The sequence below is a fragment of the Papio anubis genome, chromosome 5 (genome assembly GCF_008728515.1).
Source record: "Papio anubis isolate 15944 chromosome 5, Panubis1.0, whole genome shotgun sequence".
NCBI classification, from domain to species: Eukaryota; Metazoa; Chordata; class Mammalia; order Primates; family Cercopithecidae; genus Papio; species Papio anubis.
The window spans coordinates 157,330,267-157,352,014 of NC_044980.1; positions in this window are offsets into that span (position 1 = coordinate 157,330,267).

Below are 21,748 nucleotides of genomic sequence, written 5' to 3' on the forward strand. Positions count from 1 at the left end.
TTCACGCCATTCTCCTGTCTCAGCCTCCCGAGTAGTTGGGACTACAGGCGCCCGCCACCGCGCCCGGCTATTTTTTTGTATTTTTTAGTAGAGACGGGGTTTCACCGTGTTAGCCAGGATGGTCTCGATCTCCTGACCTCGTGATCCGCCCGTCTCGGCCTCCCAAAGTGCTGGGATTACAGGCTTGAGCCACCGCGCCCGGCCAAGTGTCTTTCTTTCTTTTTTTATTTTTTTAACTATTCTCACCCAATTTTATATTCACATTCAACACAGTATCTCCTTTCTCTTCCTGTTTTTTATGTGTCTTGAGGAAATTGCCAAATATACTGGCTGTTCCTCCTTTGTTGGATGCAATTGCTTGGCTTCTTGAACAGCAGTACGCTGACATTATAGCTTTTGATACCTTCCAAGCACTTTAAAGGTTTTCTAAACAATGGCACTCTTGCACCTAAATCCAATAGATGGTTCTTTTCTTGAATGATGTCTTGGAAGTGTTTTAAATTATTTAACCAATCTTTCTTATTTTTTATTAAAGGATAATTTACATACATGAAAATTGATCCTCTTAGTATACAGTTATAACAGTTTTGACATATGTGTACAATTGTAGAACCAATACAATCAAGATACATAATAATTCCATCATCCCTTAAAATTTTCTTGTGCCCATGGTAACCAACCTCTCCCTCAGTCAGTCCTCTGACCACTACCGATCTATTTGCTGACCTTATAATGTTGCCTTTTCCAACATGTCATAAAAGTAGAGTCATAGAGTATGGAGCCTTTTTGGCCCAGCTTCTTTCAAATAGCATTGCACTTTTGTTGTGCACTTCATCACAATGTTGTTTTGTGTTTCAGTCATTCATTCCTTTTATTCTAAGTAGTATTGCACTGTATAGATATACCTCAGTTTAACCATTCACTGATTTAAGGATATTTGGATTGGTTCTAGTTTTTATAATTAACAATAAATCCTGTATAAACTTTGGGATAGAGATGTTTATGTAAGCACAAGGTTTTATATTTTGTAGGTAAATTCCTAGGGGTAGGATAACTGGGTCATATACTAACTGTATGTTTATCTTTACAAGAAATTACCAAACTGTTTCTAGCATGGCTGTGCTTTGTGTGTTCCTACCAGCATAGCAGGAGAACAGGTGCTCCAAATACCTGGAAATCTGCCTGGGAATAGGGTGGACAGGGCCCCACAGCACTATATATTAGGGGAGCAGGCTGGGGCACCCAGCAATGACACACACAGAATCAGTTGCAGGTTGCCAAACTGGCCCTATCTCTTAAGTCTTTCCACCTAGAAGAAACTGCAGCTGTAGCAGCTCTCGTCTTACCCAAGGCTTGCAATGGGGGAGAGCACAATTCCAGCACCTACTGCTGAGGCGCTTTCCACAGTTCTGGCCGTGAAGGCCCCCAACTCACTCCAGAGCAGGTGTTCCAATCTCTGGTCTGAGACTAAAATGCCTGCATGGCCAAACTGTTGGCTTTCTAGGCGCCCAGATTAATAATGACGTCCTGCTCTGAGTCCTGGATCTTGGAGAGTATCTGCAGCATTTCCCAGTGTCTTTCCCTCCCAACATCTCCAAGCCTCTCCCCAAGTTAGCTCCAGGGCTTGAAAGAAACAAAGTGTTCTCTTTCTGTCTCAGCCTGGGTTGCTGAGATCCCCGTGGGAAAGGTAAATCACAGAGTGAGGCGCTCTGCCTCTCTCAGGTACTGGGGCTTCACTCACTTTTATTAGCAGGATGCCGCCATAGAGGCTGTTTGCAAGCATTCTTCTCTCTGGGATCTGGAGTGTCCTTCATGATTCCAGTGGATTCCCATTTTTCTTCTTGAATTAAAGCCCATAATGTTGATCTTTATGTAATATCTTGCTATTCCCAATTGGCCGAGACATGCTAAAAGCCTCTAATCTGCCATCTTGGGGGAAATAAAACTGCCTTTTCTTTTTCTTGTCTTGGTACAATCTCCAGCAAGATGTAGAATAAAAGGACCACTCCTTTTTGTGACCCCCTTTTCTTGGCACCAATTTCCATAAAAAAAAATAAATTCTATGTCCTTGATTACTTCTTCTCAGTCTATTTCAGTCATCCTTTCTCTCTTCTTCTAAATGATCATTTTTTTCTCATTCTTTTTTTCTTCTTAATTTATACATGTTCCCTTCACCCAACTGTCACTCAACTCATGATTTTCCTGATGTAGTTACTCTTATCACTCCCCTATCTACTCATCTAATTACTCTGAGTGAATATTGCATCTTAATTTCTCAAAAACACTTAGAATTATGTAGGTCCAGAAAACAGATAATTACTTCTTCCGTCCCCTGCATTTGTGATCATAATGAATGATTCTAATAACCACTCACTCAAACCAGAAACCTGAGAATCTTGTGCATCTCTTTCATGCTTAACTTCTAAACAATACAAGTTATCATTTTTCATTTCAGTATTAGCAATTTCATATGGTTCCAACAATAGAAATTATCATTTAACATTTTAGCATTAGCAATTTCATATGGTTCCAACTAATATATTCATTCAACCACTAAATTCTCGTGAATATCTCAGAAACGAATTCACTTTTCTTCACCCATTGCTATTGCCTCTATTCTAGATTCTATCACTTCTATCTAGGAGATACAATGATAGCCTCTCAAATGGCCTTCTTCTGGTTTCCCTCATACTCTTTCCATTACATTCTTCAAACTGTGGCCAGCCAACTTAAAAATCTGATCATGCTAGAACGCTTAGCTAAATATTTTCATTTTTTTCAACATCCTCAGTAAAATCCAAACTCTACCTCCAATTACCCTATATAATGTGGTGTTAGTTTAGATCTTCTCTGTAGCCTCCCCTCTTACTATACCTCTCCTCTCTTTCAATTTGTACTCTTGATCAATTTGTACCCAATCTCCCCAAGCAATTCTACTGAAGTTGTGAATATGTTCTAGAGAAATAATACAACAGAACCTTCATTATATATTGAGATAAAGTCTTAACTTTGCTACTGATTCACAAATTTTATTCATACTCACTTTTCTATGTTACCCACAAAGACAACAGTTTCTTAGTAACAGCCCTCCCCAATCTTTTATGATTAATGTGTGGATTTTTGTAGCATGCCAGAAAGTATTGACAAGGCATCTTTATTTCTATTCTGCCTACCTGTTCTATACATTTGTTCATACTTGGGAAAATTAAAGATTTCTTAGCTTCAAGATTTTCATCTATGTGTCGAATATCATAGTTTCATCATCTGGTTGTTGTAAGGCTCAATGAGAATATATATGAGAGGACATTCTGTAAAATATGAAGCTCCTTACAAAATGCTTACACTTGTCATTGCCCAGTAAGGTTAAAGTCCTTTGATTTCTTAGCTATGAATTAATTTTCTATAAACCAAACCAACTGGACTGCCTATTACAATTATAAAAACTTCATATTGTTTGCCTCATTTCCATTGTAACCATGGGAATTTATTGTTACCAAGGACTACCCATGTGTTTTATAATGAATAAACTTTAAAGAAAGTTTTATGACTGCATTTTTTTTTTCATGATAAAAGCAGCATGTCCAGGCTACATACATTAAATCTAATAGGACATCTCATTCATTAGAAGAGCTTTTGATCGAGAGATTAAAGAAGTTCTTATACTGGTATAGTTATAATCTCTATGTTTAACAACTTTAAAATAACAAAAGTGCACAATAATAGTGATTCATATAATTCAAAATACGAAAGATTATCTATTTTCGTGAGATTCTTGCATAATTTAACCAAAACTATTTTTATCTTATTTTTTATTTATGTTTTTGAGACAGGGTCTCACTCTGTTGCCCAGGCTGGAGTGCAGTGGTGTGATCTCGACTCACTGCCTCCTCTGCCTCCCGGGTTCAAGGGATTCTCCTGCCTCAGACTCCAGAGTAACTGGGATTACAGGTGTGGGCCACTGTGCCCGGCTAATTTTTAGGAGATGGGGTTTCACCATGTTGACCACGCTGGTCTCGAAGTCCTGGCCTCGAGTGATCCACGCACCTCGGCCTCCCAAATTGCTGGGATTACAAGCATGAGCCAATGTGCCCGGTCCAAAAATATTTTTAAAGTTACTTGTTTTTACACCAACTATTTAAAAATCTTACTATATTATATCATTAATTTTGAAAAAATAAATCAAAGTAGTCATTCATAGGCTATGCATTTCCTATGTATTGCAAGTCCCCTGATAGTTACTGCCTTGCAATTTTTATATTCCTATATATTTGGAAACAATAAGTAAAGAGAAGAGGGACAATATCTAAATGTATGCTTTACATTAAGCTCGAACAAGACAGTGTCCAAGAAAATATATCTTTATGTCAAAGAGTATTTTGCTAGTAAAAGTTTATTGATTAAAAGAGCACCCATTTTTCTGCTCTAAATGCAGCATAAGTTCACACAATATTGTGATCCACCACTATAGAATAGAAAATTTGAAAAGTAGGAGATTTTATAATGAACTTAAAGAGAGTTGGTGCTCAACAAAATTTTTAAGTGAGTAAATAAATGAATAAATTACTGACAACTTGGACGTTTGACAAATTTCATTTAGAAAACCTAGTATCTTTCCTTAGGTGCCTTATCCTTACATACATGTTTTGTAAAAGGGCAGAATTAAAAGATCACTAACGAGTTGAATTTCATCTTGTATTCTCTCGCTATCTCTGTAAACCATAGGCTTATAGGCCTCTCTCTTTCTGAAAGTCTCAAATTACATAATTGCTTTAAAATGTGATCACCTGACCAGATGCCTAATTTATTTAATATAACTTGTTTAGCTGAATCAATTTAATTTCTAGGCCATATGTTCACACAGTTATTTCACTTAATCCATTTCAAGGTGGCTTCCTCTTTTGTGCCTTGCTGATTCACCTCCCTTTGATTGATCCAACTCTAGAATAAGTAATGACCTACATGAGAATTTTAGAATAACACTGTTGAAAAATCAAAAGACACATTCTATTCATCTTATCAGGCCAAGCATTCCAGGAATAATAAGGCTTCTTTGAATTCTGTGTCTTGCCTTTTTCTTTCATAGAAAATGAAAGGCTTAAAAAACGTATGTCCTAATCATGCCTACAAGTGAAAATATGAATACTGGGTTGTCATTGAAAGCACAATAAATTCCAGTTAAATCACAGTATGATCCATTATGTTTTCTATAGTAATTTATCAAACATCTCCTTGCTTTCTCATGCGCAATGCCAAACTGAACATTTAACAAACATGACAAGAGACATTTATGTAATTAACAGTTTTCCACATGGAAATTTAGGGAGTTCTGTTTTCTCACCTTTTTACATTAGTTTGATTTTTAAAGTTTTTAGACTGTACCTGACTTTCAGCAGTTTTCGGTAGATGATCAGATTTTGTTTCAACGTGTAATTGTTTTAGGAGACACAATGGAGATTTGAATGACACCATTATATTCTGTGTAAATTAATCTCAAGTTTCCTCCTGTTAGTCACACTTTAAGCTGGTCACTATACATAAAAGAAAATGAAAGGGAAGGGAGAGACACTATTTTTTTACATTAATTGTACCCTCTCCTCTCTCCTCCTCATTCCAAGAATCATGATTCAACCATATTACAATTTTCTTCATTCTACCTGCCTCACTTTTTAAACATCACAAAGAGATAGATAATTGATAAACATGAGAGAATTGACAATTTCTGTACATCAGTTTCTTATATAGAAGATTCAGGCCTATGTTTCACATAAGCTTTCCTTTACTCACTAAATCAAATAGTCTAACATTCAGTTTGAATTATTGGGTTTTTTAAAAATAAAATTATATATTTAGCCTTTTAAGTAAGTACATTAATTATAAAATATTTGTTTTTCAAATGAGAGTCATTGGTATTAAATTTTATGTTATTGACCATTTAGTTTTTCAAAAGAATAAAATGTGACTTTTGCAGACTAGCTTTTTCAGTAAGAAGTTCTAGCCCTAGCTCTGGGAATTCTATAACCTTACTATGTCCTTAACACACGAAATCTAACAGATGGGTTGAAAATTCATTAATTTTCACCATGGAGTATTATATCATTTGGGTCCTAAACACATTAATGTTTGTGAGACCTGTCAACTCCTATTGATTTACCTATTTCCTCTTGAACGTTGTAAATGCTTTTTGTTTGGAAAGCACATTTCTCGACTTTATTCTCTGTACTATCAAGTAATGAGAAATTATTTGTTGATTGAGTAATGCAACAGATATAAATGAAATGGACGGAGTATTTGAAAAAAATTGCATCATCTAAAAAAAAAGATGTCAAATTATATTAAAACTGAAGCACTATAATTTTATGATAAAAGAGGGCTGTTGCTCAGTGTGCAAGCCTAAATAACATATTTGTTAATTCAACAAGTAGCTGTTAAATTCCCAACACAGACAGAATAATATAGGATATATGGAGCAGATACTGTCAGGAACCCACCAGAATCCCCCTCACCTTGATCAGTTCACTGCATATCTGCCAGTTATCACCTATCAAGACTTCTATTCTTTGTCTGAAGGCTTTCTCTGGCCATCTGGCTACTTTATTGCCTGTGGGGCAAGCTGCACCTCTGTTTCCCCAGAAACAGCCTTTAGCCACAGACTGGTGGGAGCTGAAATGTCAATACTTATCTCCTCACCCCTCAGTTAACTCTAAGGTACCTGTTTTATACTGGATCCCGAATTTCTCTGATAAGATTCAGTTCCATTTACACAAAATAGTAACTTTCTTAAAAATAAACTGTCTGTCCTTGCTGTCATTCTTCTCACTTCTCTAATATTATTTCCAAAGATGACATTCTAAAATAATTACTTGCATTTCAGTATTCCTCTCAGTTTGCTTCTCAGGAAACCACACTATGATAGGTATGGATATAAATATAGCTAAATGGACATAGAGTAGACATGGATAATTACCTATTTGTCATTATCAACATCAGCATCATCATCATAATCCTTAGCAATATCATTCAACATCAAGACCACCAACACTACAACATTAATAAAATTTTATTGCTATGAAATCAGCCAAGAGCTTCATGCACATTAAATTGTTTAAAATTCTTATGATGGTCCTGAAATAAGCACTCCTATTTCTCTAAGAAAACTAAGAAACAGAGAGGTAATTTTCTCAAAGTCACACAACTTCTAGTGAGAAAATTTATAGTCATAGTTCAAACATTTAAATCATAGCAAGAGACTAGATCTGATTTGCCATATGCTATCACAAAAAAAATTGCTTTTAGAGAAAGAAAGGTAAAAGGGATATGTAGTAGATAAGGGACAATTTCATGGAGAAAATATCAAGAGCTGGTATTTGAAAGAGCATGAATTAAACTGGCAAAAAAAAAAAAAATAGGAAAGTAAATAATGCCAATCGTGTCACCTCATATTCTGCTAGTGGTAAATTTCCACATAGGTTTATAAAAGAATATGTAGTATGTTATTTGCAGTGTTATGCGTGGTAGCAGCAATTTGGGTGACTGTCAGTGGAGGAGTGGAAAGGCAAAACGAGGTGGTGACGTAAGACTCTCTCTGCAGCAGTTAGAAGCCAAGACTCAAAGTACGTATACAAGAGGCTGAGTGAATACATTTAAAAACATGATGAGAATCAGCAAAATACTATCTACATGCACTTAAAATTTTATAAAGTTTAATAAAATGTCTAACATATTCTATAAAGATATTTTATAAGAATATGCATTTGCAAAAGGATAAACATTAAGCAAAACAATCACCTCTGAGGTAGAGAGGAAAATGGGAGTGGCAAATAAAATGAAATAACTAAACCAAGAAACAATAACAAGATCTTGCACCATCCGGTGATACAGTGTTGTTAACTGGAGAGTGTGGTTAATTCAACTCTGTTCCTGAGCTTCAATCACAACCAAGAATAATGAGAGCAACCATACAATATAAAACGTCTTCCATTTCTGAGCCTCTGAGAACTGAAGTCAAGTGAATGAGCCACACAGTGACAACTGGCTGAATCAAGGCTCAGCCTCAATGAGTTTCCTTCAAAGTCCAAACTCTTAATTACAAGTTCCCTCCCACCCCCCTCCATGCTGTTTAATTCAAATATTTCATTAAGTTTTCTAGCATTCTTTAAAAATAATATTCAAAACAATGTAAATATTTCAGTGTACTTATATCAAATTCAGATTTTTAATATTTTAATTATTAAAAATGTAGTCCAGGCGTGGTGGCTCATGCCTGTAATCCCAGCACTTTGGGAGGCCAAGGTGGGCAGATCACCTGAGGTCGGGAGTTTGAGACCAGCCTGACCAACATGGAGAAACTACTAAACATGGAGAAACTACTAAAAATACAAAATTAGCCGGATGTGGTGGCACATGTCTCTAATCCCAGCTACTCAGGAGACTGAGACAAGAGAATAGCTTGAACCCGGGAGGCAGAGGTTGCAGTGAGCCGAGATTGCGCCATTACACTCCAGCCTGGGCAACAAAAGTGAAACTCCCTCTCAAAAAAAAAAAAAAGTAAAACAAAAAGCAAAGATTTCTAAGGGCTACTAAAATTAGTCCAAATAGTAATTTATAAAAATGAAAAATGGAGCAGGTACTCACATCCAATTTAGCTTAGCTTGACACATTTTGGGGGTCAAATGTTCACATAAACAGGAGCTATAAAAAAATTTTGGAAAGATTCTTTATGAGATATTTTACAGGATGAGATGCCAGTCATCATTGTGAATTACAGTTGAAAAATAATTCATTGCATACATTGGGACCACATTTTATAGTCAACCTCTTTTTATATTTAAAGTCCACTAGTAAGTTTTTTTTAAAATAAAATGATGACTATTCTATGGAAAATTTCATCATATCAGAGAACAAAAAAAAAAAGGAACATAAAGTAATAAACTCTGCATTGATAAATAATTTATTAGAACAGTATATTTTTTCACTTCAGTGTATGATTTAATAAAGAATTTTTCTCAGTTTGTATTATCATCTGTCATCTATAGGCAACTGCAAAATAATGTTTATAGCATTAAAAAAATCAATGTATTTCCCACGCTACAAAAGTTATCACCAATACAAAGAAAACTGAAGCTGTGAACACTGTGATCACATAGTTAAATACTTCAAAAAAATATTTTTAAATAGTGCAGAGATTTTGTGAACATAAATTTTCATTTTTCTAGAATAGGTACTTAGGAGTGTATTTGCAGACTGTGTATGTTAATTTTTGAAGAAACTGCTAAATTGTTTTCCAGAGTTGCTATACCATTTTACACTCTTACAATCAATGTTTGTGAGATCCACTTTCTTTGTATTCTCAGTAAAGTTAAATGGTTTTTTAAACTGTCATTGAAGTCACATGATAGCTCTAGAACAGTGATTTTTTTTTTTTATTATTATACTTTAAGTTCTAGGGTACATGTGCATAACGTGCAGGTTTGTTACATATGTATACTTGTGGCATGTTGGTGTGCTGCACCCATCAACTCGTCAGCACCCATCAACTCGTCATTTACATCAGGTATAACTCCCAATGCAATCCCTCCCCTCTCCCCATGATAGGCCCCGGTGTGTGATGTTCCCCTTTCCGAGTCCAAGTGATCTCAGTGTCTATAAAATTACAGGGAGTTTAAGATGCAGATGTCCCAATTATTATTAATGATAATAGCTATAATTTATTGTGCCTATAATGGGCCAGGTTGTCACTAGGCTGTTTGGTTCCCTCAACTACTTTTTGAGTTCAGTTATTATTACCATCTTAATGGTAAAAAAACTTATACCTCAGAATGATTTAATAACGTATTGACAACCACACATACAGTTAACGAGAATGTCAGGGCTTTGACTTCAGTTTGAATTCAAAACGAAAACTATTTCATTAAGCCACACAAAAGAGAGACTAAATATTTTTATAAGTTAAAAATTACAAAAGCTCATGAACAGAAACTGGACATGGAAGAATGACAGTGATTAATTTGTTGAGATAAATTTTTCTCTGTTAAGATTAATTTTTAATGCTGATGGCTAATTTGTAAGTTGGAAAAATACTCAAGCCCTCTCAAATAATTTTAAAATATAAAGACTAAAGTGAAATTTAGTAAGAGATAATGGTATTTTGTAGAGAAAAATGAATTTAAATAAATATGTGTCTCAAATATATACAAGCTATGGTTCTTTTGATATCAGAAATGTATTGAAATGATGCCAATAAAAAGGATAATTTTTAAAGATAGACGTAGTCTGAGCCCAGCAGCTCATGCCTGTAATCACAGCACTTTGGAAGGCTGAGACAAGAAGATCACTTGAGGCCAGGAGTGCGAGACCAGCCTGGGAAACATAGAAAGACCATGTCTCTACAAAAAAAATTAAAAATCTGCCAGGCATGGTGACACATGCCTATAGTCCAGGCTACTTGGGAGGGTGAAGTGAGAGGATCACTTGAGCCAAGGAGTTCAAGACTACAGTGAGCTATGATTGTATCACTGCACTCCAGCCTGGACAGCAGAGTGAAACCATCTCTAGAAATAAATAAGTTTTAAATAAAATACATAAGTAAAATAAGTAAAATAAAACACTGAGACATGATTCTCTTTACACTAAATTTGAAACAATATGTCTTACAGCAAACTTATATCTTGTAGAAACTAAACTTTCTGGACAAGTGCTCCTATGACTATTAGGTAATCAGAAGACCATCATCTCATTCAAGATAAAACACTTCAGTAGAAAATTCTTGAGTTTTCTATTGCTTGCTGTAGACTGAGATGCTGTTGTACATTCTCTTAATATAACAAGCATCCCATTTAAACAGTGTCTATGTAAACATTTGATGTACGGAATGATGCTGGATTTGTCTCAGCTTTCACTGACATGTTGGCATCTGTCTTCAATCTGTTTAGAAGAATAAGCTTCCAGGTTGTTGTTTATTTATAAAATTGCAGATTTTTTCCCCATAGCAACAAGAGACTATTGGAAAATATTCTTTATTCTAACTTTAAGAATTATAGTGTAAAATGCCAATTCGTAGGCTTAATTTTTAATCAAAATGCACATCTAAGTTACCTACCCTGAAGCCGTAATATAATGTGTTGCCACACAAATACAAATTCTTCTGAAAAACTATAACATAAAAACTGCAGCTCAGATGCAACATTTCTACCCACTTTCCACCTCTAGGTCAAAAATCGATGTTCACCAACTCTGTCATAGCTCTTAATAACCCAAAAGACAGTTGTAGACTGTATTTCTCTTCCTTTTTAATGTATCTTAGATTTGCTCTTCATAGGACACAGAAAAAGTGGTGAAACTTGTTGCAGCTAATTTAACTGGACAGGGTACAAATGCAGAATTTTAATCCAGCCCCACTTTGTCTCTTCTCATAATCCTCCCTTAGCCTGCATTATACTTGGGAAATAGATCCTGTAATACTAGGCATGCTCTAGCTTCTGCATAGTAGCCTCATCCCCCTCACATCTCTATTTACTGACCCTTCTCTTCTCTTGGACATCTGAAGTAGGCATAGCTCTTTCCTGTCTTTGGAAACTCATGTATGACATTTCCTCTACCTGAAATGCTCTTGGCTAAACTTGGGCTGTCCACAGTCAATGCACGCATCAGGCTTTAATTTGGTTTACTCCCTCAGACTGGAAGTCTACATCAATGTTTCTGTTATATTCTCTCATATATTTTCCAGTTTTAGTATATATATGTGTATATATCTCATTACAAAATGTGATGTCTTATTTGAGATAGTATTTGTTTGAAGACTGACATCCACATTAAAGTGGAAACTCCATAAGGGAAGGAAAAAATCTTTCCTACTACATATTTAGTGCTTCACCTACTACCATTCATGAACAAAAGGGTTCAATACATACTTATTGTGTGAATCATCTGCCTCATAAATAGTTGCTCTGCTAGCTTACCAAAAATTTCTGTAAAGAGCTCTATAAAGCAAACTTTTGGTTTAAGATGCAATCAAGGTCAGAGCCAGTCAAGGGTCAACAAGATGCCAAATCATTATCTTTGAACAAAATTGTACTGTAGCTCTCTATAGTTTAGAAATACCTGTTTCTAAATATTATTTATGGACAACATTTTATAATTATTGGTGTAATTATTCAGTTTGGTTAATGTGGACCACCCTAGATCGGATACAATTTATTCTCAAAAGATGGCCTAATCCAATTAGGATTTTACTTTCCACTTTCCCATATTATAACTGTAAGTGAAACACTGTGGAAGTGATGCCATTTGCATTCTTCAATAATGAATGCTTCCTTAAAAAAATTAAAATCAGATTAGATTTTGTAAGATACTGCTATGACAAAGATAGCCACCTAAGCTTATTTGAATAATAGATTGAGAATATAAGAAAGGCATTGGTTCTCAAATCCTGCCATTTGCAACAACATGTGTGAACCTGGAGGACATTGTGCTAAGTGAAATAAGCAGATGCAGAAAGACAAATATTGCATGATCTCACTTATATGTGGAATCCAAAATTGTAAAACACATCAAAACAGAGAGTAGAATGGTGGTTTACAGGAGATAGGGGAAGGAGAAATGGGGAGATGTTCGTCAAAGGGTACAAAATTTCAGTTATGCAGGATGAATAAGTTCTAGAGATCTAATGTACAACTATGTGACTACAGTTGACAATATTGTATTGTGCAATTGGAATTTGCTAAAAGGGTAGTTTTAAGTGTTCTCACCACAAAAGAGAAAGAAAAATGCTAATGATGTGAGCTGATGGATATGTTAATTAACTTCATTATGATGAAATATATATATACACACACATATAAGGAAATAATCACATTGTATACCTTAAATGTATTTAAGTGTCATCTATAACTCAATAAAGCTGGGAGAAAAAGATGTAAACCCTTCCCAAAAAAGAAATTAAAGTAATAAAATACTTTAATTTTCTACAAATTTTCAATGTTAAATTTATTTAACATTCTAATTCTAAAAAATTATGTGGATACTTAAAAGATCATCTTAAGATGTTCCTTTCTCTTGAATCACTGTCAGAAAAATCAGCTATCTGCAAGCAGTAAGTTTTCCTTGATGTAGTTAGAAATTCCAGATTTCAACTTAGAAACTTGAAAATTTTGTAACTTAAAAGAATATTGATAATATAATTATAATCATTTAATATAATAAACACAAACAAGTTTCTAAAGGACTCCAAATTAATTATAAATATTTGGGGTCACATTCTTAACATATTAAAATGGTTTGGCTGTGTTCCCACCCAAATTTCATCTTGAATTCCCATGTGTTGTGGGAGGGACCTGGTGGGAGGTAATTGAATCACGGAGACAGGTTTTTCCTGTGCTGTTCTCGTGATATCGAGTAAGTCTCACAAGATCTAACAGTGTTTTAAGGGGGAGATTCCCTGCCCAATCTCTCTCCTTGCCTGCTGCCCTCCACGTAAGACGTGCCTTGCTCCTCCTTGCCTTCCACTCTGATTGTGAACTCTCCAACCACATGGAACTGTAAATCCAGTTAAACCTCTTTCTTTTACAAATTGCCCAGTATTGGGTATGTCTTTATCAACAGTGTGAAAATGGACTAATACAAATATAGACTTAATATGGCTCTAAACTACTCCAAGAAATTTGAGTTATTAGAAACATTCCCACTGGAACATATAATGTACTTTCCCATCAGAACCCTTTTCTGGATATAAACAAATGACACATTTTTTAAGCCTCCAGGAATACTCTCAGGTAAGATCTTGGACCATCTATTATTTTAAGAGTACGATTACTTATAATAGCATAAAGGTAATTCAAATATTTATTTAGGTCAACTAAAACTTTAAGCTATTCTCCCCAATATAAATAATAATATCCTTTTATTTAAATAAAAATAATCTAACATAGTCACATTTCAGTATCCTATAAGAAATAAATACAATTAAAGATATCCTTGGGTTTAGTGTCCTTAAGTTACAAAGCTATACATTTTTCTACAAGAAAATAGACAACTGGATTAAGAATGTGATGGACATTTGATTTTTCTGCATTTTATCTACCCAGATACACAATATATAGTATATAGATCTATGTAATCAATATAAATAAAGTTAGTTTTTCTGCCTGTAACCACATCGAGTGAAAGGAGCACTAAATCAGAAGGTGCTTGGGAATGCTTGGAATTAAATTGTAGTCAATGTGATATAAATGAAAATCGCATTACGGAACCCCAAGAGAAAACCTCAGAAAGTCAGCCATCCTCCTGAACAGTTGCATGTGTTAATTAGAAACCCAGCTACATCTCAAGTGGTCAATTCTATGGAGTATGCCATGGTCAGGGGCAGCAAGGAATGGTATTTGAAACATTGATCAGTGATTTCTTTCAAGCAGAGTCATCCCTCGATTGGTACTGTCCCAAGACAATTCCAATAATGTGGAGACTTCATTATTATGAACATTTTTATAATGTTCAGAAAAGACAAGAAAGGTCACCACTTCATCTAACCCCCCCACACAAGTTGGACCCTCCACTGCCATCCTAGTTTCTCTCCAAAGGACAGGCCTCCCACACAATGCTGAAGAGGCCAGCTAGCAGATAAGCAAATAGATGAATATTCTTCTCATGTTCTGTGTAACCTTTGACTCAGCATGCTTCTGTCATTCAGAGTTTATTGAAAGTTAGCTGAAAATTACTGCATATTTTTCTACCATTTCAAACTAGTGAACTTGGAGAGCATACAACTTTTAAATTAAATTCAAGGGAGACTAGTTTTTACATAAAAGAAAAAATATCCTAACAGGTGTAAGAAAATGGGATTTAGATTAGGAAGACAAGTAGATGTTTTATAAAATTTGAATTGACTCACAACAATCAAAATACAACTAGCAGTAGTTTAGGGATTAGCCTTTAAAGATGACAATGGCTGTGTCATGCTGATGTGTACAAGCATCTCTCAAGAATTGACTGGCTTCTGTTTGTTTAGTAAAGATTTCCTACAGGTTACCCCAGTTAAGCTTGATAGCTTGTTAAGAAAGAGTTCCTGCCCAAGGGCACCTCATAGACATCTCACGTTGTACTAAATGGCAACATAAAGTCTGCATTCTTAGACAGGAAACAGTCTGTTTATCAAATCTTCCTGGGTTTCCCACCTTAGGTGCATATTTGCAAACCAAATTGATGACACATCACGTATTGGTTCACATCTCAGATACCAGGACATGCAGTAGGTGAAAATCAGACATCTGTAAAAAAGATAAGTTTACCTGTAGGTGTAATTTTGTTGTAATTAGTATGTGCTCTGGGAACACTTCTGTCACTTTTCAATAGGCTGATAATTCTCAGTTAGCATACAGTGCAAAATATGCATAGTTACTGGAAGTTTGTATGGCAATGATTTTTATGAAAGATAAAATATACCATCACCCCACCTGTTTTAAGAAAAAAATATTATTTCCAAATACATAAATGGTTTTTCTTTGCATATTACGCATATTAAAACGGAACATGTCTAGCTCATCCAAGTTTATAATTTTGATTGTTTTTGACTGTAAGTGAAGTTAGACTCTTTGATAGAGATTGGCAATACAATCTCTAATAGACATAGGTCCATGAGAATTCATTACACAAATATACACTCAAAGTATAAAGATTAAATCACCTTCTATTGCTTGCTCGAAATTTTAATTCATAAAAACTGTCAATATTTTAAAGGAACCTCAGTATAGCTACATATTTAAAAGAGAGGGAAAGAGAAATAGCAAAAATACATCCAATGATTGAGGCAGAAAGATAGCATTTGATTGCTTTGCCTTTGAACTGAAAAATAAATTTTTAACTATATTTTTATGTTGATATAATTATGGATTTATATGCCATTATAAGAAATAATACAGAAAGGTCCTTAGTACCCTTTTCCCGGTTTTCTTGAATTTCAGAAAGTTATAGAAAATGTCACAAGCAGGATGTTGGAATTCATATAGTCAAAAATATAGGGAAGTTTTATTACCACAATATTCTCTGCTATTGGCCTTTTATAGCCACACCTATGTCCCTGCCCAAACCTCCAACCTCACCCCTAACCCCTCACAACCACTAATCTCTTCTCTTATTTCTAAAATGTTATCATTTCAATAATGATAGATGAATGGAATCATACAGCATGTAATCTTTTTTTTTTTTTTTTTTTTTTTTTTTGGAGACAGAGTCTCTCTCTTTTGCCCAGGCTGGAGTTCAGTGGTGTAATCTCAGCTCACTGCAACCTATGCTTCCCAGGTTCAAGTGATTCTCCTGCCTCAGCCTCGTGAATAACGGGGATTACAGGCACGTGCCACCATGCCTGACTAATTTTTGTATTTTTAGTAGAGACGGAGTTTCACCATGTTGGCCAGGCTGGTCTCGAACTCCTGACCTCAGGTGATCCACCCTCCTTGGGCTCCCAAAGTACTGGAAGTACAGGTGTGAGCCATTGCACCCAGCCAGCATGTAATCTTTGAGGAATTACTTTTTTTTTTCAGCATAATTTCCTGGAGAATTCAAATTGTTTTGTGTATCAATTGTTCACTTCTTTTTGTTGCTAAGTAGCATCTCATGATAATTGATGTACCACAGTTTAACCATTTACCATTTGAAGGACATCTGGGTAGTTTCTAGTTTTTGGCTATTAGAAATAAAGTTGCCAACAACATTCATGTATAGGTTTTTACATTAAAACAAATATTTATTTCTCTGGTATAAAGTCTAAAGAGTGCAAATGCTGGATCACATGGTAGTTACACATTTAGTTTTTTTGAGAAACTGCTAAATTATACTCCAGAGATTATTTGCCAAAATAGCTGTACTATTTTACATTCTCACCAGCAGTATATGAATAAAACAGTTTCTCTACTTCTCACCAGCATTTGGTGTTGTCAGTATTCTTTATTTTAGGCTTTGTGATATATAATATTTTACTGTGGTCTTTACTTTCTTTAATGGCTAATTATGTTGAATATCTTTCTGTGTGCTTCTTTGCCTTTATCTTTGGCAAAATGTCTGTTCATGTCTTTTGCTCATTTTCTATTAGTTTTCTTTTTACTGAAGAGTTTTGATAAATCTTTGTATATTCTGGATACTATCCTTTTGTTAAATGAATCTTCTTTTGTTATGTTTCTTGTCTTCTCTGTGCATATGTGGTGGGTGGGTGGGGACTTGTCTCTTTATTCTTTTTTGTTTTTTTTTTTTTTTTTGAGTCAGAGTCTTGCTCTGTCACCCAAGCTGGAGTGCAGTGGGACGATCTCGGCTCACTGCAACCTTTGCCTCCAGGGTTCAAGCGATTCTCCTGCCTCAGCCTCCTAAGCAGCTGGGACTACAAGTGCATGCCAGCATGCCCAGCTAATTTTTGTACTTTTAGTAGAGATGGGGTTTCACCATGTGGCTAGGCTGGTCTCGAACTCCTGACCTAGTGATCCACCCGCCTTTGCCTCTCATTGTGCTGGGATTACAGGTGTGAGCCACCATGCCTGGCCCAGTCTCTTTATTCTTTAATAGAATTTGTTGCAGAGCAAAAGCTTTTTATTTTGAGAAGGTCCAATTTTTTAAATGGATTATGCTTTTGATGTCAAATGTCAAGCGTAACAACTCTTTTTTTTTTTTTTTTCCTTGAGACAGAATCTCACTCTTCTCGTCTTTGCTTATCCCTAGATCCCAAAGATTTTTTCCCATTTTTTCTTTATCTTTGAAATGGAGTTTTGCTCTTGTTGCCCAGGCTGGAGTGCAGTGGTGCGATCTTGGCTCACTGCAACCTCCACCTCCTGGGTTCAAGCAATTCTTCTGCCTCAGCCTCCCAAGTAGCTGGATTACAGGTGTCTGCCACCACGCCTGGCTAATTTTTGTATTTTTAGTAGAGATGGTTTTTCACCATGTTGGCCAGACTGGTCTTGAACTCCTGACCTCAGGCGGGTGATCCACCAGCCTCAGCCTCCCAATGTGAGCCACCACACCTGGCCAGATTTTCTCCTACTTTTTTTAAGTTTTGTAGTTTTATGTTTTTATATTTTATATCTGTGACCCATTTGGAATTAATTTTTGTATAAGATTTGAGACTTAGATCAAAATTGATTGATTGGTTGCCTGTAGATGTCCAATTGCTCCAGCACTATTTGTCAAAAGTCTATCCTTCCTCTATTGAATTTCTTTTGTGCTTTTGTCCAAAATTAGTTGAGCCAATTTATCTGGGTTTATTTCTGTTATCTATTCTGTTCCATTGATTCATGTGTCTATTCCTCTACTAATACCACACTGTCTTGATTTGTGTAGCTATATAGTAGGACTTAATATTGAATAGAGTGATTCCTCCCACATTATGCTTTTTTTTCAATATTGTTTTACCTATTCTAGGTTTTGCACTTTGGGGGATAAATTTTAGAATAAATGTGTCTATATCTACAAAAAATCTTATGCATTTTGGTAGAAGTTGCATGAAACCTCAAGATAAATTTGGGTAGAATTGGCATAATTACTCTGTTGTCTTCCAATACATCAGCATGGTACTTTTCTTCTTTTGTTTAGTTTTTTAAAAATGTCTTTTATTAGCATTTTGTAAATTATAGCGTACGTATCTTGTAGAACGGATACAATCTTGAAGAATGAAATATATTTATATGTGAATACTTCATTTCCTTTATGTAGATTTTTAATGTAAATATCATTTTTATGTGACTACAACATTCTCTTGTAAGTTCCCGTTACAGCAAACAGAGAACTTAATGAAGAGTTAAAAATGAAAAACAAGCTACTCTTCCAAAAATAGTAGGCAGAAGCTTTGTTTTTTTTAAAAAGCATAAAATTATAACACTCTTCCTCCAAGGTACTAATTGACTATTGTGTGCCTACTGTCAATTAAGTATTTAAACTTTTGATGGAAGCCTTTTGAAGGCATATATCAAATTATATCAACAGTCAGAATGTCAAGCTGATTAGTTTTCTGGCTCCATGCAGGTTTCTTTGGTTGATCTTATTTTATCCTGACCATTCTGGACTTTGTAAAGCATGATGTTTTAAAGTACATTTGTTCTGGAATCAGTTGAAAATTATTCTTAGCCCCAGTTCTATGGCCAAGTAGATAATTGACCTTAGCCAATTTACCCTCTTTGATCAGTTTCTCCCTCCTTTACATAGGAGTGATGACATCACCTTCCTAGGAAAAGAGGATCCTGATTATAACAATTAAATGTGGTGCTTAGCAAATTAGCATTTAATCATTGGTATAGGTGCCAATTTTTGTGCTTTGAGACTTGAGAATTATCATTCTCATAAACTTATATGAAGTGAAAAGTAATTTATATGTTGAAAACTAAATAACAGTACAAAATATGATGGCATGACTAAACCATCATGAAGGCGAATTACACATTTTTAAGTATGGTTTAATTTTAGGATTCTAGCAATGTTTTCATTCAAAATGTTTTTCACAATCTTGGATGCAACTAAACTCCTCCTATTAAATCATTCTATTTCTATTATTTTTCTTCTCCTGAAATGCAAATAGCCCTAAACAAAGTAGACCTTAAAACTTTAGTAGATATAGCAATATTTTGAAATTACTTTATCAAAATTATATATATATATTTTTTATATATATGTATGTAGAATATGAGAAGAGCTATGGTGATGTTTTTGGAAAATCTCTCAAGAAAAGAAGTTTTGGTTGGAGAGCCTGGATGATGAGGAACCATCTAAACAAAGAGGAGAGTAGGGCAGGACACAACATTTATTTGCTTATTTTCTTACAAACTTGATCAAAGTATAAATCACTGGTTCTCAACCCTGGCTGCACTTTAGAATCATCTTGGGAATTAAATGCATACATACTTACATAAACCCACACATACACACACATAGATGCATGCATTCATATATTTGTCAAAGTCCTACCCGAGATTCTATTGTGGTTTAATTTGTCTGTGGTGGGGCTTGTGCAACAGTATTTTTCTTCAGTATTTTTTAAACCCTCCACCCTGCCCTGGGATTTCACATACTACTAGGTTTGAAAATCTCCTGTATATAAATTACAGAAGCTGAATGGAATCTCTGGATTGAGATTCAAAGGAATTGGGTGCTAATTCTGAACTTTGTGAAAACAATTTGCTTTTCTATATTTTCTCCTTCTCATTTGGAAAATAAAATAATTTTATTAGGACAAACTCTAAAGATCCTTGTAGTTCTAAAATAAAAATATCATTATTCTAAATACTAAAGCCATGTAACATTTCTCCTTCCTTATGCTATTTAGATCAACATTTGTACATAGACTTAATATGACTGATTCCCCCCTGAAGGAGTATTAGATTAATGGATGGTTGGAGATAGTTTATATATCCCATCCCCAAAGTAAAGCTTTATCAGATATCCTGAAAGAGATCTGGGTACATTAGGGAAAATAACATTTCCATTCCAGATTCAATACTGATCCATCAAATCTGTTCGCCTGCTGTCAGCAGAAGTTAATGCCAGATGCTTGAGAGGCAGGCCGGAACAATCCTGAATGCCACCAGTTAACTGTGCGAAACTCGACTGTGGGGAACAATTCTCTCTGGTTCCTCCAGATACTGTTCAGACATTATGAACTATTAGGTTTAATTACGCTTTCAGTAGCGTAGCTATGAGTGCAAGGATCAGCTACACCCAAATCCAAGTTGTAAAAACCGTCACACAGTTAGTTTATGTGCTTGAGTCACAGATAAATGTTCCAGTGTGTTCTAAATAATCCGAAGAAATTATTCTGGAATGTGCGCCAGCTTATTTCCTGCTTCTGGAATGGCAGTGCTTTAATGAATTTCAACTTTTATCAAATGTAGACTTGATGTTTTGGTTAGGGAACACATCTAAGTAACTTCAGGTTCAGAGTGATGGAGGATGAATGCATGAAACATCTATATGCTCTCTTTTAACATAGGTTTTAAAAAAATGCTATTTGCAATTTAATCATGAGGCAGGACAGCGTTTTAGCTGAAATGATGGCAGTAGAAGCTATAGTCACTGCCAAGGGTGCTTGTTTTGGCTCCTCTAAGGTAGAAACTAGCTCAAGGCCTGAACAGGCAGCTTCATGAGCGACGGAGGGCCAAAAACTCCAAGGCCTAAATCAAATAAAGATCTAGTTAAGTGCCTAATGGACCTCTCAAGCAGATGCAGGCAGCTTCAATATGCTAACTATTGTATAAAATTATTAGGTAGAGAGTGCAACATAAAATCTTATTAAGACATAGCACAAGATATGGAAAATGGACACAGGCAAAAGAAAGGCTTTTGGAAATGTTTTTGGGCTAAACTTCAGTTCAGGAATTCAGCATATGTATATTCTGAATGACTTTTTTCAAAAAATACTTTCAAAGATAACTTAGATTGAAATTGAATAAAAAGTTCCATTTTTTTTTTTTCAGAGACTCTTAGCTTAGACATCTTACTTTATTTGATTCATAGAAAGCAAATTTTTAAAATTTACAGTGTCCATCAGTTCAATATGGTCTTGGGGAAAAATAAACAGCTATTATCTTTTAAAGGTTTCCACCTAGTGGTAAAGTTATTATGAGCAGGAGATAGGACCTCAATGATTAAAGCAGATACAAACACTAACATTAGGCAACTACTTCAACTTTAGTCTTTTGTGAAGTTGAGAACTAGGCTTTAAATACATTCATGTTGCTGATAGTAGCAATCTACTTAAACTTTTGTGGGAATATGATCACTTTTCTCCTTT